The sequence below is a fragment of the Mercenaria mercenaria genome, chromosome 2 (assembly GCF_021730395.1).
Source record: "Mercenaria mercenaria strain notata chromosome 2, MADL_Memer_1, whole genome shotgun sequence".
Lineage (NCBI taxonomy): Eukaryota > Metazoa > Mollusca > Bivalvia > Venerida > Veneridae > Mercenaria > Mercenaria mercenaria.
In genome coordinates, this window is record NC_069362.1 from 25,425,173 (window position 1) to 25,442,899 (window position 17,727).

Consider the following 17,727-nt stretch of genomic DNA (forward strand, 5'->3'; position numbering starts at 1 on the left):
TATTTCGCCTATATAAAAGGATTCCAGATGAGTATTCCTTCCTGGTGCAATTTGAACGTTTTAGAACGGAACTATATTTTAGTTTTGCGTGCTTTGTTGACAAATAAAACACGTTGTTTTCGTTTAGATGCGTCGTAAGAGCACGCAAAACTAAAATCTGTTTCCCAAGTAAAGAATATTCGCAGATTATTGAATCTCTTCTCCTCATGACTAGTGCTATTTATCTTCAAAATACTTATAGATTTCCAATACTTACATATTTTTTGTAAAGAATGGACAGGGGTCTTATCGCTACCGATTGTGCATGGAGAAGTAGACGTTTAACTTAAAGCCAAGTTCATCAAACTTTTAGTACATATAATTATCATTAAATATCGTTGTAAATGATTTAATTTTGTTATATGGTAAAAGTGGCTGTTATCACTCAGGCCCTTTTGAAATCAGAGCGCAACGCAATGTTAGTGTATGAAGAAGAAATTTTCGTTTTAACACATAATGTCATTTTTCAGTATTTACATATAATATTATTCACGTAAAATTGTATTACTAGAATAACGTTTTAGTTTCGGATGGATGTTTATCAAAATATACAGTGACATCGCAAGCTTTTGAAGGTTAGTTCGACTATGTGAACTTGTGCAAACTGAATAAATTACATTCTTATATTACTCTCCGATGCAAGGTAAAACAGCTTAAACAGGAATAAAACAGTTTAAAAGTGTTAGCGAATTATCTACCAGGGAGCCAATGTCACGGTGACGTCATTTGTTATCCGCCGCGTTTGCTGAAAATAGAAATATTCCAATTTCCAAAATTTATCATTTAAAAGAATGCAATCATTTTTACAACTAACTGGAGACTTTTGAGTGATAATTAAATTTTGAGCACTGCGGAGGAAATACGTTAGCTTCCGGTGAAAATTTTAAAGTCCGTCACTATGTGTGAATATCCATATTTTAGCAGTCAGTCTGGAAGATGTCTCTATAGTGTTGACTTGTCAAAAAAGTCTCTCTTCAAAGATACACGACCCTTACATTTCTTAATGTCTTTTATATGGTTTAACCCTTACCATGCTAAATTTCTATAATGGACTGGTCCATCTTCCAATATGGGCAGTACCATTTATCATTTGAAGGGGTGTTTACTAAAAATTTACTGACTGAATAGCGAACAGTGCAGACCATGATCAGACTGCACGGATGTGCAGGCTGATCTTGGTCTGCACTGGTCGCAAAGGCAGAATCACTTGCCGCCAGCAGGCTAAGGGTTAAAGATCAATTATGATATAAATAGACTAGTCACTAGACGGATAATAAAGAATTTGTCACACGTTTTAAAAACAAATAATAAAGAAACAGTATAATATCATAGTCAAGAAGCTAGTCTATGAAATAAGGTAAGTGATTCCTTTTTAAAACGGGCATTGTTGATTTCATATGGAACATATTAGCTAGTTTATTTATAACTGTCCTACCTTCAAGCCACAACCCGATGGGTTTCAGATCACAGTGTTAATGACCTCGATTGGCGCTTGTAAGACTGACAAACATATATAGAGCCGAGGTTAAGAATTACATGTATGAAGTTAGGGATGAAAATAGCTTGCAACTCCATTTCGAAACGTTATTCCAACTCGATTTTGAGATGTGCTTCAATTTTGAAGGAAGGTATGTTCTTTAAAATGTTTACTGGTTGCATATCTTAGTTTTACAATTTAAATTATGTCTTTTTATTTAAAACAGAAGCTGTCTCTACTTAAAGTTTGAGTCGATATTCTGAATAAAACTCATTCCTAACATTAGAATGTTATGAAATATGAAAACCTATATTGGCGAACAACTCTTCTTGTCATATTTGTAAAGAATAAATGACGGATGCACATTTCAGGTCCTTAATTTGCCCTAATTAAAGATGGACATTTGTACACCAAATTACTAGCAGACTCAGACTTAAATGCCTTGATGAACGCATAAGTGGGCTCTTGAGGTACTTCGGATGTAAATTGGGTGTGTAATATGATTATCTTATACTGCACGTTCAGTAGAACATAGCTATATCATACGAATGTAACTGAGATAAGAGTTTCATGTACGATGTCTGGTATTATTTTTGCGCCTGAAAATAGTGCATCAGCACACTTTAAAACAGGCAAAGAAGAAACGTGATTTGCAAAGAACTTCTGTTGCATCGAATTGCGAATTGAATAAAGGATGCCGCAAATCAAAACATGTAAAATTTTTAGCTTCATTTAGCTAAAGAATGTTTTGCTAACCGATCTATATGTAAATCTCGTTCGTTTGTACATGTTCCCGTATTTGTTGATATTACATAATAAAAATTTATTATGTAAATTTCAGCGGCAGCAAATGCTTTTTCGCCTAGATTCTAGACAAGGTGTGAATTTGGCGTTTCTTTTCTAAACGGGCTTTCGTAGGACGTTTCTATAGGTTGCAAGTATGTACCTGAACTAACACTCGTAGACGCTAAGATGAGCTGCCGTGTGCTATAGCATTTTGAACATCACTTATTCCGAAATATTAAATGAACTATAATGAATTTTAAACTTGTTGACATTTTTTATCAATCCAAAATTAACAATCTATAGGTTGGATTTAATGCGGAATGACTGACTAACCTACATTCTCAGCTCAATAAGGAGAGCGCGATCGTGATATTTTCCATGACAATGTGATAGAAGATATCGTGCCATCCAATTCTGCTTCGTGTGGAAAAGATGACAGTCACTTGCGGAGAACAGATAACTACAGGTGCAGAATCCAGGAGCACTGGTTAGGTTACGTAACTAAAAAACTTGAAAAACGGCGCTTGATGGAAGACAAACAAATAGCAATTCCTTAAAATTTCCACGAACTACTTATGATTGTGGGTGTGCTTAATTGCCCTTCTACATTATTGAGGTTTTCAGCAAAGCTATGACCATTTACTTGTCAAATTTGATGATGTTTTGGCTGATTGGCTAATTTTCTTTCACCAAACCTTACAGGACTTATCAGCACCAAGCCTAGTTACGCACATCATCGGTATATTCCATTTCAGTGATTTTTCGGCGGAATTTACCTTTGGTTTGTCGTATTTTACAATGGTTACACTACTCATCATATACCGTGTGAAGCATAGTTGTGCGTATTATCTCCAGAGCAAAGCCAAACCTTACGATATCAATATGCAGTTTTTAAATTCACTTGTTGTCACTGAGATACTTAATAAAAGATATTTTTGTTACCCTTCATTTTCATATTAGTTTTTCTTTACCTAACATAATTATATTTCAAGCGGTACCTTTATGTATTTTTTACAAGTCGAGGACCCCGTTGCAAATTACTGCTTAGTCAAAACAATTACCCCCATTTATATAAGTATGTCTGCACATTATGGGTTTGGAGACATAATTATTTTATCTAGAGAACTTGAACATGTAAATGAATGGCTGTTGGATAAGAAGGTTTCCTTACGATTCATTTCTTGTCGGTTACTGTCTCAGTACTGTCTGAATAATAAATGCAATGGGATTAATATTTAGGCAACCAATAGGGTTAAATATGTGATGAAATAGCCTAGCCAGTGATTAAGAAGGCAGGTTCCTTGACTAAGCACGAGTAACGACTGTTTCTTATCCAGTGTTACAGTGATTCTACCTGTTCTTTTTGACTATCCCAGTTGGACTCAATACTTTGAAGAACAGACTTTAAACTACCAAAAATAATCTCAAATGTTTTGTTCTCAACATTATAAACATATATGAAATGTCTCATATTAGTTCAGAATATTTTTTAAGTTGGCATATTTCAGAGCAGGTCAGATCTTTGCCATGTTAATAAAATAAACCGCATTACCTCGGCGAACTGTCTATGCCACTTAACTTTGTGCAGGTCTACTGTGACTGCTCATTCTCTTCCAGGTTCTCCTGTTCTGTGTACCTCCAGCAGTAATGTGCGATGTTCTTTACCAAAAGTAGGTAGTTTCAGGCAGAAAAGTTGCATACAGATGAAATGTTATTATGTTCCTTACAGTATTAGAGATATTGGCAAGTCAAATTATGTTTTGAAGAGCCGTCAAAACCATTTAACTACCATTTTGTATAAGCTTTTTAAATCATTATTATATATGTCAGTAATTTAATGATTTTATCCAGTCTGTCGTGCATTATGTTAATATAGTATGCAATATGAAGTAAGTTTGCAATGTGTAATGTTATTTTTGCTATAATATGCAACACTGAATTAGATCTAATAATGAAACAGTCTGTAATATTTAATTGTATGTGGCTTTAAAAAGAATAGGTCTAAACTAAGTCAGTTTAGTAATGACAGTGATATACTGTTTATATGATTTGTGTATATAATATTCACTTAACAGATCACTTTCTATGGCATGCCACAAATGTCAAGGACCACAATTGAAATAAAAAAAAAAAAAAAACATCACTTCTCTCTTTTTTATATTATCCTTGGTATTGGTGTGAAACTGTCTGTCTTTCTGTCTGTCTGTTTATCTCTATATAGTTTTGTATAACATTGTGTAGTTAAGAAATAAAAATAGAAAGCCGGATACAATATTCCATGGCCAAAATAACAAGGTCAATATGAAATTACCTGATTTCAAAATGATAGTGTATTATTTAGCTACAGGTTGTCTTTTTTACATTTATATAAAATCTCGTTTGTACAATCTGATTTCAACATTTAAGTTGTTTCATAGAGTATTTATAAAGTCTTAGGCTGTGCGTGGGTATACAGTTTTGTCTATTTTTATTATTCTATTATTGAAATAATAAAGATTTGCATGACTTTTATGTATATATAAATTGTAATAACATACTGATATTATATTTGCTTGTTTCCCAAAAGCCAGATTTAGAAAGCAACTGATAATTAAACAAAAAAAAAAAAACAACCCAAACAAACCAAAAAAAAAAAAAAAAACCTCGTACTGAGACATTTTCCCTAGTTTCTGGAACACAACATCTTTGTTTTGGACCTGAGGTGAACAGTTAAGTTCAAACATTCACAAACACATGTGACAAAAAAAATTTAAATTTTGTAAATTACTTTCTCCACCTCTTTTCTTGTTTACATTTCTTTGATCCTTGTTCTTTGAATGTGGAACATGCCTAAAGATTCCCAATAGCCAATGACAAAAGGGAATAAAGGAATATAATTTATATTGTACCCTTGATGTTGAAATGAGACACCATAAGCAAGGTGCTTTAGAACTGTTAATGAACAGTCAATTAGTGCCAAACCTGTAATTAACTCTTTCCCTCCCTGTATTGACACACTCATACTATTGTTGACAATTTTAAAAGAGGCTTTGTCAGTATTTTGATGTTTTCTAAGATAATTTGTCTTATCCGATGTTACTTTTCTAATGAGAATTTTTGAACATGAGTGTGATCTTTATTTGTACACACACAAGCATTTGTTGTCTTTCTGGCGTACATAAAGAAGAAAATTTTTAATATTCCTAAATTTTGATTTTTTTCTGTAGATTTTTTCAGTGTATATGACACTTGTAAGGTGGAAAAAATTAATTATTGTTAAATGTTTTTTGTCCGTTTTGCTTAAGACGCAGGAGGCATGCAGTGTTTGAACATTGAACAGTCAGTTGGGCGCACTTTCTGGTATAGGCTTACTCAACTTCGCCTACAGTTTACATACAATTGAAATGAAATGGACTGTTTTATATCATTCTCTAAAGTTGACATTGTTCTTGCTCTTTGTTTTTTGTTTTTTGTTTTTGCTTTTGTTCATGCCAATGGTTTATTAAAAGTAAGAGCTAGTAGGTTACTTCCTATATTTATATTGCTAATCAATGGGCACGCGCGTCATCTAGAGTAAACAAGTGAGGCATTGTTTTTTTTTTTGTTTTGTTTTTGACGGGTTTAACGTCGCACCGACACAATAAAAGGTCATATGGCGACTTTCCAGCTTTGGTGGTGGAGGAAGACCCCAGGTGCCCCTCCGTGCATTATTTTATCATGAGCGGGCACCTGGGTAGAACCACCGACCTCCCATAAGCCAGCTGGATGGCTTCCTCACATACACTTGAAGAATTCAACGCCCCGAGTGAGGCTAGAACCCACAATGATGAGGGACGAGTGATTTGAAGCCAGCGACCTTAACCACTCGGCCACGGAGGCACCAAGTGAGGCTTAGACATGCTTGTAAAATACATCAAAGCCTTCATATCTTTTAGACAAAAACATTCCTGCAAAACGTTCATTTGCAACAGCTTTAAATACAAGTATATAGGAAAATTAAAAGTGCACTTTTTAAACTAATTTTCTAGCTCCATTGAAATAAAACAGAATTTTCAAGCTGAAAGTGATTTCCTTATCGTATTGTTTCCAAATTTTTTTTTGTGTTTGCGAACAACTCTGTATTTGAATGGTGAAATATGTGTACAATTTGATAGAAATATCCAAGTATGGCCAAATGATGGCAATATACAGTTATTTTCTATGCAGAATGAATAATGAAACAAAATGCGAAGAGAAATGAAGAATTGCGTATTTAAATTTTTTATTCTCTTAATTTACATAAGCATACACTAGTTTTTTTTTTACAATGAATCAGCCTTTAAAGTAAAAATCTGAAGTAGTTAGCATAAATGATAATGACTGAAAACCATATTTTTTACTATTTATTACATCCTGATACTGTTTTAAATAATATTTGTATCAGTTTTTTTCTGAAATATAATCACACTGGTGTATGCCCCAACAACATACTTTTAGATATCACGTTTAAAGTTTTTTATCAACGGTTTTATGTTTAATCCAACTGGATGTTAATATGCTGTATAACATTAGCTAGTGTTTTTTTTTGCCCCTGTCAACTGTTACAAAATATCTCCTAATATATCAGCTTTTAGTGAAAAAAAGCAACATTTGAAATGCTTTAATTTCATACATATGTTCAGTATCTATTACCAGTAAATTTCATTTGTGGCGTCAGGGGGGCTAGGCATCTCTTAATGACCAATTATTATCAAATACAATTAAATAGATAGACACATTTGAAGGTGAACAGACCCTGTTTAATCTTACAAAATATTACACTTTTAAGATCTTTATTCTTGATAAACTGTTACAAAATGTATGAAAACATTAGATTTTTATTACTTATAAATGTAGGGGTTGATTACTAGATGTTTTGACATAAAATTCAAGGCAAGAGATTAGTGTCCTGGAGATGGAAATCTGCAGTTGGTCTAAAGTTCTCATGAGTAATATGTCAGGGCTTAGAGGGTACATTGAGCTGTGGAGAAGATGGTATCATTCTACGCATTCAAACACATTGATGTGATTGCACTTGTTGGAATTAACCAATAGCATTTATTTCAAAGATGAAGGAAAATTGGCAAATTTAGATTTTTTCGTCATCTGATTTCGCGACAGGGAGAGCTTGCAAGTTATAATAAAATGTTAGACAGGTATTGCTGATGGTTTGTGATGGGGCATAGTTATGTTGATATTCCAATATTTTATTTCAAGAGGGTGGTAACAGACTTTCGTGTGAGGGTTTAACATCAAGTAGGCGGTTGTCGTCCGAGAAGCTCTAAAACTGTTTATTGATTTCTAAGTCGGTTTACTATATGGATGTTCAGTTTGCTCTAAGTGCGTGCTGCAGCGGTGGCTGCAGACGCTGAATGTTGTGCCGGAAATAAAGGGAATACTTCGACAGAGACAACATTGGCTTTCAAACAAAGCAACTGATGTACGGGTAAACTATGCTTGGGTTTGATTGAAAGGAACCTCTATAGACTAGGAACGAATCAATGTTATTTTGACGTGATAAGTTATGTGTATATAAGAATACAATTATCATAAACAAAAAGGCTGTTTCTTATCAGGGTTAAAATGAAACATACTATGTGGCATGACAATAATAAACTAATAAAACAGACAGCTCAGGAACCACTTGCTACTGTAGCATCCTGACAATAAAATATAAACATGCCGATATCCTGTGGATGATGAGAATATCAGGTTTAGAAATGACCGGCGTAAAGAGAACTGACATCTAGCTTGAAATTGACCGGCATATTTCACATTGCTGGTCACAATCCATTGACCAGTAACTACAGAGATCTATGTACCAGACAGCTGATACGCTGTCACATGACTTGAAATTAGCTGGAAACTTGATTGACAGTGTAAGTCTTCTAGTTTAAGTTTATGACCGGTTCTAAACCCAAGATGACATTATGGCAAAGCGAGAAATGTAAAATGCAAAACAAAAAAAGCAAAAACAAGATTTGTATATTGAGGACAATAAAACGTTTCTCAATCCAAAAAGGAGCCGGTATTCGTCGTCCAGCTTTTAGTATAATTTTAATATTGAGATGGAAATATTATGAATGTGTAGGATGCATGAAAGACATATAACCTGACAGTTTCTTGAGGAGGATAAGTGAAACAACCAGTACCCTGCTAAAGAACTGAAATAAAACACGGTACAATTATTAGACGATCAACAGCAAAAATATAATTGCCTTGCTATGGTCCAGAAATACATGGTAGAGATCAAAGTTGAATTTACTCCTCAAGTTTATTAGATTAATTACTGAGTTAAGACATCACTGCTTCGGTGGCTCTTCTGGAACCCCAGTAAACATTAACCTTGAAATATATTTAGATAACGAAGATTTAACGGATAATTACGATAAAGTTTTGATAAACAAATTTGTCAAGAAGGGCCATATGTTAAATGTTGTGTTTTTATTTCGCTATTTCCCGCCAAAATACCAAGTTACGTTCATGCAAAGTTCACGGCAAAACTATCATTAGTTGGATCAATATTCTTTTTCATTTTTCATTTTTTTTTTTGTTTATGTGAAATATTCCTTTGAAATAGTCGCAAACATGTTAGATTCACAAATGCTGCTTTTTCTATTTCAAGTAATCAATGTGCAGAACAGTGTTTTATAGGCAGCTGGTTTTCATTTGCCCGGGGATCTGAAGGAACCGTTACACCGAAAATTACATATAGAAAACTATGATAATGATCCAGAATTTAATCGCCGTATAATAATTCATAAAAGATGCAAGCGACAGGATAATTTTATGCAGTATCCGTTTTTTAATTCTTCCATTAAGTAAAAAGATTGTAATTTTTTATTTCAAATTATTATATAATTTTATCATATTTCACGAGATATTCATTTCAATTCTCGGCGTGTTCTAGGTCTTGTGGAACCCTTATCTCCTTGCTGTTATGAATTAGAAGCAGATTAACAAATTGCATCAAATGTTTGCATTTATGAAAAGCAATCAAATATTCCGCAATAATATGACAAATTGGAATTAAATTAATCAGATTACTTTAGCAACTGACGAGAAATGTTTATCTTTTTCGATCCGCTCGAGCTTGGAAGTGAAAAAAATCACGAGAAAACCACACAAACCACACACTGCACGAAGAAAAGGGCGGGATGTTCAGCTACCGTCTGCTGCAAAACCAACAAAGTGGTTACATTTTTCTTGAATTTGGTAAACAAAAAGGACCTATCATGGGATTATCTGTCCTGTAAATAAGACAAGGAAAGTACTATTTCCAAGAAAAAATGGTGCACATTGCAGAAACTTCTGTCTGTTGTTTATGCATTTTTGCTGTATTTATTATTTTTTTCAAAATGTATTCATACTTTGTTAAACCAACTTGAAAAAGGAACCACTAGCGAGGTTTTCACGCTCTGTAATCCCAATGAATTAACTACAACTAGCATGACATCAGTGTTTGAAATATTTATATCAACAGTAAAACAGCAATGCATAAAAAGATATTGGCAGTCATATGTTGAACTTGATACATTGACCGTCAGAATCATAGGTATGTTTGTATACATGTATTGTCTTTCCAATCAGTTGCAACGACAAAGTAGAACGTCGCGTTTTCCGGATTACTTCGGCAGGCACTATGCAGATACTAATGTTATTTTACTGCAAAAATCTCTGTTTTCAAATCAAATTAGGGAGGTAAGTTTGATTTTAGTGTGAAAAGACAGCACTGTTCTTGTGGCATGGGAGATTCCAGTATTAAACGCATAACCTACCCACAAAATGACGCGCATTTTGTGAGAATGTCTGCTGCTGTCATGCAAAATGCAGACGCTCGCGTCATTACCGTCTTGTCAAGTCGGATCCTATGGTGCGACCCGACCAAACATGCCAGTGCTGAAAATTCGAAACGTGTGAGATAAATTTTTGAAACTTAAGTTATGTTTGAACAGTCCATTTTCTGATATGTTTTATTTATTTATTTCCCATCTCAACCAACTGTATTTATATAATTTTTTTTTTAAATTTTCGCCAGATTTTGGATAAGGTTTTCTTTCTCAAACCAAATGCTCAGACTATTTTTCAAGAATGGAAATGACTCAATTGGCACACTTCTGTCAATATATAATTTATAACTTTAGTTATCCTATTGACATTTAATTAATTCTAGTTCATCAAATTCAATTTCATTCTTTCTTAAAGTATCATAACTTTTACGAAGCGATAGGACTTCCGTAGCTTAATGGGCTATACACACGGACGATGGAGGTCAAGTTGGAAGATATTAATATTAAATATTGCAAAGGTGACGGGATCCTATTATGCGAAACCGCTGGTGTCACCATGCTCCCAGGCAAGCCAAATGACAAATATTATTTAACTTGATTGATGAAAGATACATTAAGATACATTTTAAAATTAATATTCTCGACACGTGGCACTAGGTTTAGTCTCGTACCACGGGAAGTGTAACTGTTCGCGCGTGCCGTGCGAGTATTCTATTGATACTGATGTTGTGAGAGTGCTCAATATATCTGTTTAGTATTCAATAAATATCACTATGAGATTTGGAATCTATATATTGAAATAATTAATGCAGATTACCCTTTAGTTAAACATTCGAGTTTTCGTTCGTAACGTTGGAACTGGCTGCTTTACACCTATAATAAAGTAAGAATCATGCACTAAAGGCAATTAGATGCTTACTCGGAAGGTGCCTGGCAATTGGCAATGTAAAGACAATACAGCTGAACGTACTGTACATTGTATTTGCATTTAAACAAATGGAAAGGAGACTTAAGTCTGCTTTTCATTTTTCAAAATAACTTTGTAGGTGTACCGTTTTAAGAATTATCTAGACCTTACTTCATCACTTTTTGACAAAAATTCTAAATGTCTTTTTATCATTGGGTCAACATTACTTGTTATAGAAAGCAAGATCCTTTTAAAATTTGGGCGTCAGTATCTGAGAACGACGGATTACAGTTGGCAACAAACTGATATCGTGTATAGTTAAACTATAGAAATATTTCATTAAGGAAGTGAAAAAAGTACTTTAAGACGTAATTTGACTAGTATGATAAATATCTACATGGCAATGCGGCAGCACACAGATTGAAATTCTGAACTGAGAAAAACGGCTTTCTCATTGCATTTTACCGATGTTGAATATGTAAATAAGTTAACGAATAAGTATTAATCAGTTTTAGAGAAACATGCAGTAACACTATAAATGACTCTTTAAAATACCTTGTTTACATCGCTTTGACTGTCTGAAACTGAACCAATAATATTTGGTAACCACCGCTTTTGAAGATGTGTCTCAGATCCTTTAATATTTTGTTACGACCGCTTTTGGTGATGTGTCTCAAACCAACCCTTTTAAACGTTGCTGCAATCGTTTTTGAAGATGGGTCTCAGACCTTTTGATACTTTGTTACCATCAATTTTGGAGATATGTCCAAACTGACCTATTGATATTTTGTTACAATCATTCGTGAAGGTCTTCTTTCTGCTATCATATTCAACACAACATGAAGGTTAGATAGGCGAAAAGAAAAGAAAATGTCAGTTGAAATAATTTTTTATATGTTTTGTCATTTGCTGTATTAGTTTGAATCAAAATTTATTGTTACTTGTCACCGAAACCTTACACCTACCCATTCTCTGATTCATATTTAGGCCCACGTGGCGCCATGGACAACACATGCTCAAGTTTCAATGTCTTAAAATGTTGATACTTTTGAACAATCTCATCCTCAGTCATAACCACTGAATCAAATCTCCCTAATTACATATTGTGGACAATGGATGGCTATCCGAGAATACAGAAAGACGATCTCTGTGACAACGATTAGCTTTTTCATAATTCAAAATCACGACAGTTGAACGCTCTGTTAGAAATTGGATACTTAGATTGATGAACTAAATGTAGCAGAAACTTTTGCAAATTGACCAGGTAATAAGCTTGAGGGGTATGAGATGAGGACACACAAGGTATTTTTTTTATGTTATTCTTTAAATTAATGTAAAAGCAACTTTTTTCAGATTTTGGCCATAAACAACCCAGAGGCTGCAGCTTTGACGAATTAGCAAAGTACCGGAGTGGAAAGCCTTTCCTACATCAGTCTACAAAAACATAGTTACAGAAGAAAAGTAGAAAGTTATTTAAGTGACATTATTCAAAAAAAAAGAAGCTTTTACGAATTGATAAATCCATGCGCCTTTAAACATGGAAAGCTGTAAATGGAGATTTAGGTTGGATAGCTCCTTAAGACAGACAATGGCAGTCCATATGCAATCTTTAGTCAATGTTAAGTAAGAGATGGATGATTCTAGATTAAACAAGACAGTGTTTATATATAGTATGAACAATGCTAGAGGTAACTGTAGGAACTTTATGTATGTAGTCAAAAGTCTCCTTCGTAAAATAGATTGTTCTCAGTTTCATGACGAAAAGTATCCTATTCCAAAGAGTGCTATGAAAAAATCTGTAATAGAAAAGAGGAGATCAGTGTTTCATATAAAATGGCTCTCTGCTGTTAATAAAGCTAACAGTATTAGGGCTCTGGTACAAATAAACTCCGAAATTATAAGCTGTTAAAACAGGACATTTCTTGTGAGAACTATTGTAAATTAGTAATACCCAGGATGCATCGGTCTGCTTTTTGCTAAGTTCAGAACTGGAGTTGCACCTGTTCGTGTAGAAACAGGTCGATACGAGGGATTGCCTATTCAGAATAGAGCATGCTTATGGTTAGACTGGCATCAGTCGTTAGAGTCCTTCAAAACAAATAGCTCTACCATAAATTCCCCTTTAATAGCACTTTCTCGAACAAAGTACAATATAGGATGAGCCTAGAGAGAAAATGGTTTTCTAAAAAATCATCAGTGTCAGTATGAAGAAAGAAATTAACATTATTACAGATTATTTGATCTCAACAGGCGCACACAATGGCGCTATACTCGCCTGGCTTGCTCTCTGCATACTGGCACTGTACCCGCCCGGCTATTTCTCACGTACTGGTATGGCGTACCATTTGAGTCAAAGGTAAATAGATATAACAATGTATTAAAATTGTACCTATATGTACAATTTTATACTTGCACTTACAAAAATAATATATATAAATTATACCTCCACGTTCAATTCTGATTTGTACCTGCATTGTACGTGCAGGCGCAATTTTATTACTACTTTGTGTATCTTTTTACTTTTAACCCAGATTGTACGCCATATTAATCTTCTCGTAGTGGCGCTGTACGCACTCGGAAGGCTAACTGTCCGCATACTGGTGTTCTGTACTCGCATGTAGAATAGTTCTTTTTCCAAAAATTGCACTAAAATTCAACCCTGCATGGGCGAAGATTTAAATCTTTGCATGACCTTAAAATTTAACCCCTGACTACACGAGCAATTAGATACCTTATCAGGTGATCTATGTGTATATTTAGCTTAAGAGATTTTATTAAAATGTTCAAAGGAAGACTTGTCTAATTTTGGAGATAAGTAGATATTAACCAAACCGGATGGTCAAATTTAGTGCACTTGTGTGCCCAGCATAATTTAGCGTAACCAGTTGCAGCCAATTTACAAAATTATAGTCTTGTTAGTAAGTGGACCTTCTTTTGACCTTTTTTTAAAAAACAAAATCATCTTTATTACTTTTAGGACAAATAAATCATTGGCGGTAAAGAATTCAGCACATATTTATCATTGATAATGCGTAGCTGCGTGAGTTAAGCTCAACACCATTTTGTGATGATCAGAGTACGGATTAATTCCATGTCTCCTCAACACCATCTCCTAAAAGAAAATAAATATAAAAAAGATAAATAAGATATACGTATAAAACAGATAAAAGTATCAACTTTCGGTCCGTTTCTCTTAGCTGTTTCGCTAAAACCATTCTTAGTTTAGTACTTTCATTTTAACTATTTGACTATTTCTGGATCCTGAGCAGAACGAATATAATTATGATAGTTAGTTAGTTCATAACGTTGAATAAAGGACACATTAGTATTATCTTGCGAAATTGTTTTAAAAGTCTAAACTTTAAGGAGATAACTTATGGTGAAACTTATGAACTTCATAAAACAGGTCCAAGAACTCTTTTTTAATATATGCTGTACTGGAAAAGCCGGTTTTACAGAAGTACGGCTAGCATTATGTTTAAAGGGACTGGTCTCCAGATCGTTCGACCAAAAAAAAAATGTTTTAGATATCTGGAAATAAATGCTTTATTTCTTAAGAAGGCTTTCAAACTTAATTATTGACAAACTATATGTTACGGAAACTGGAAAGCGTTTGTAACCCTTTCTCCAGGTTAACTGTCTCGATAATAGATATCTATATTTTGAAGTCAACATGCACTAATTCCGCTAAAGCGCTACTGGTTACGTCGACGGGAATATGTCTTTCTTGCCGCGGCGGTCTGGGGTTCGATTCCCGACGCGGTCATCTTTTCTTCTTGATTTTGAAATTTTGAAATATTTTAGAACCAAAACCTCATAATATGACAAAACTTCAATTTGAAAGAAAGATTATTTGTAGCCAAATCTGGAGGTCAGTTCGATCGTGCACAGGCGACTAAGGTGTTGTAACAAATGAAAATAAAAAGATGGATTAATCTGCAGAAATGTAAGTAATGTGTGATGTAATTGCAGTGCACGGATTGGGGCTTCTATAAATATTTTAACATCGGCACTTGATGCTCATCCTGTGCAAAATGTTTGTAAGGGTCCGGATATTGCCTGAAGAATTGACAAGAGTAGGACGGCCACCTCGGCGCCAGAAGGGGAGTTTTCTGTTAAAAATCTTCTTTACAAGATAGACTTAATCATGCGTCATTACACACAATTTACTCTGACCATTGCTTTAATTACTTCTGTCAAGCGGCTCATCAACTCTGCGCATCCCATATTGACTGAATCATTTCCATAACAACCGTTTGTAAGCCGAATTTACATATAATTTGAATAGTGTTATAATTGCCTGGATGCCTTTATAATGAGATATGATACTTGTATTACGGGTAACTTGTCAATAACAAGCCGAAACCCATCATTATCCAGCAGACAACAACACTTAGAATTTGTGACACTTTTTATTTTAATTTCTTTTCGGTAGATAAGTGAAATGGATCGAAATTATTTAAACCGTCTAGTTTGATTCTCCTTACGCTCAAGTCAATCTCGATATCTGTGACCTCCATTCATCGATTGTAATGAACAGCATACCATAAGCTACTAGACTTGACAGACATGACTTGTCACACCCTACATAGCTCCCTTCGGATTATAGCTCCCCGGGGAGCTATATTCGGGGCACCTTTTCGTATATAGCTCTTGCGGAGCTATATTCTCCGTATATAACTCCCTTGCTAAAACTGGAGTTATAAACCGAACACCTGTAGCTTTGTTCCGTATATAGCTCCTCGTTTTTTTCTGCAACATGGACCACGTGGCTTATTGTCGCGTTTTTAAAGACCAGATAGTGTCAAAATATTTCATATAAGAGGCCTTAATTCTAATGCAAGGGTCATTACTAGTACTAAACCACTATTTGCCAGTCAACATTTCTGGATAGTTTTGGGACTTTTGGGCAACTATCCTATTTCGTCAGTTGACAAAAAACTAAAATCTTCAGGTACACCTAATTAACGTTTGTTCCAAATTTGATAATTCTGTCGCATAGTACAGAAGGTGGGTGCCTGTCACAGTATGATCAAAATGGGTTATAACTGCTACACCAGATACAAGGTTACAAAGCCGATCCTAACTTCAACTGCCAGTCTTTTTTGTACAGGTTGGGGATTCTTGGTCTAATTGTATCCGTTTTTGGGACTATGTACCAATGCACTACCACTCTCTAGCTCATACGTAAGAATGGCTCGAGAAATCAAATTTATAACCCGGGTTTGTACATGCTTGCGTTCGTTTACAGCTCCCTCTCTGTCCCAAGGAGCTATATATGAAAACGTGTTCCGAATACAGCTCCCCGGGGAGCTATATCCGAAGGGAGCTATATAGGGTGTGACAATGCCTTGAATAGTCTAAGCTTTGGTTTCTACAACTGTTTGAATATGGATGTCACTGATCGACGTAGTTCGGGAAAAGTAAGCGAAAGATAATTAAAAGCCTAGCTACCAAATAAGGACGTATATTTAGAAACAGTTGTTTGTTAATTACTTGCATGTTATCACAATAGTACATTGCCCATCTGAAGCACCCTTTAAAAGACATATGTTCCCTGGATGTTGTAATACAGTAAGGATTTTCAGGAAGGAATAACGATAATCTATCAATTTCAAAATGAACCCATTTGTCCAAAATGTTGAAACAAACGTATAATTTGAAAGGTAAAGTAACATTTGTTTCCGAAACCTTTAAATCTTTTCATTATGTTAATCATACAAGCTAACGAGACAGACTATCAGTTGTGAATAGGTATATATCTTCAAGTCTCACAAAACGTTTTATTCCGACACCTGAGTAATTGAATTTAGAAAATTTCCGCCCATAAATATATACAATTTCATTTGCAGCTGGATAATTCTACATATTTTGTATCTTTCTCCATTTTTTATGAACACCAAAGCGTTTTATCTTGCATAAAATAGATGTGGTAAATGCTAAAGTAAATTTAGATAATTGTAAGTTTGCTGCAGAATATGACACTGTTTTGACAGAGAGAATATACTAACGTGGGGAATCGTTGAGGTGGTAACCTGTCAAAGTGCAATAATTATGTCAGTAGAATGTCTGAAGACTAAAGGTTGTCGCTTAGAAAATGAAGATTACGCTTTCCTACTAGATCAGTTTCCCGTAAATGTTAAAATCAGTTTTACTGATACGCATTATGTAATTATGCTATGGACTTTCCCGAGATTTCCAAGATTCATGAAGACGTATGAGCGATGTGATACATACAACTACATGCACCCATTTTAGATACATTACGCATAATTTTCTTCAAAACGCATTTTAATTCCAATCATGATTTTATATTTAATCATCCTATGAAGTACATTTGTAATATAATGTGGAAGTTTGCATAATTACATTATTTTAGGATAATCACTGAATAATCGCCATGTCTTTTGAAACAATTCACAATCCTATATTTCAGACGCTTTCACCGTCAATAAGGCCAGGTAAAGGCGTTTCTCCCTCGCAGTTTATGCATTTCCGCCAAATGCACAACGCACGTGTAAATAATATTGAAATGTTGCATTAAAACAATTGTATCTTGGAGAGAAGATTAAAGAACTGGGCGAGGGGGCGTGTGAAATGGTCGCTCACATCATTGTAGAAATAAAGTCCTCTTTTAAAGTGTCTGTCTAAAACCAACAAATTACTTTTTAAATTACAGCTCCCCGATATAACAATGCGTGCGATTTGCATTTAATGGGAATACCAATGCA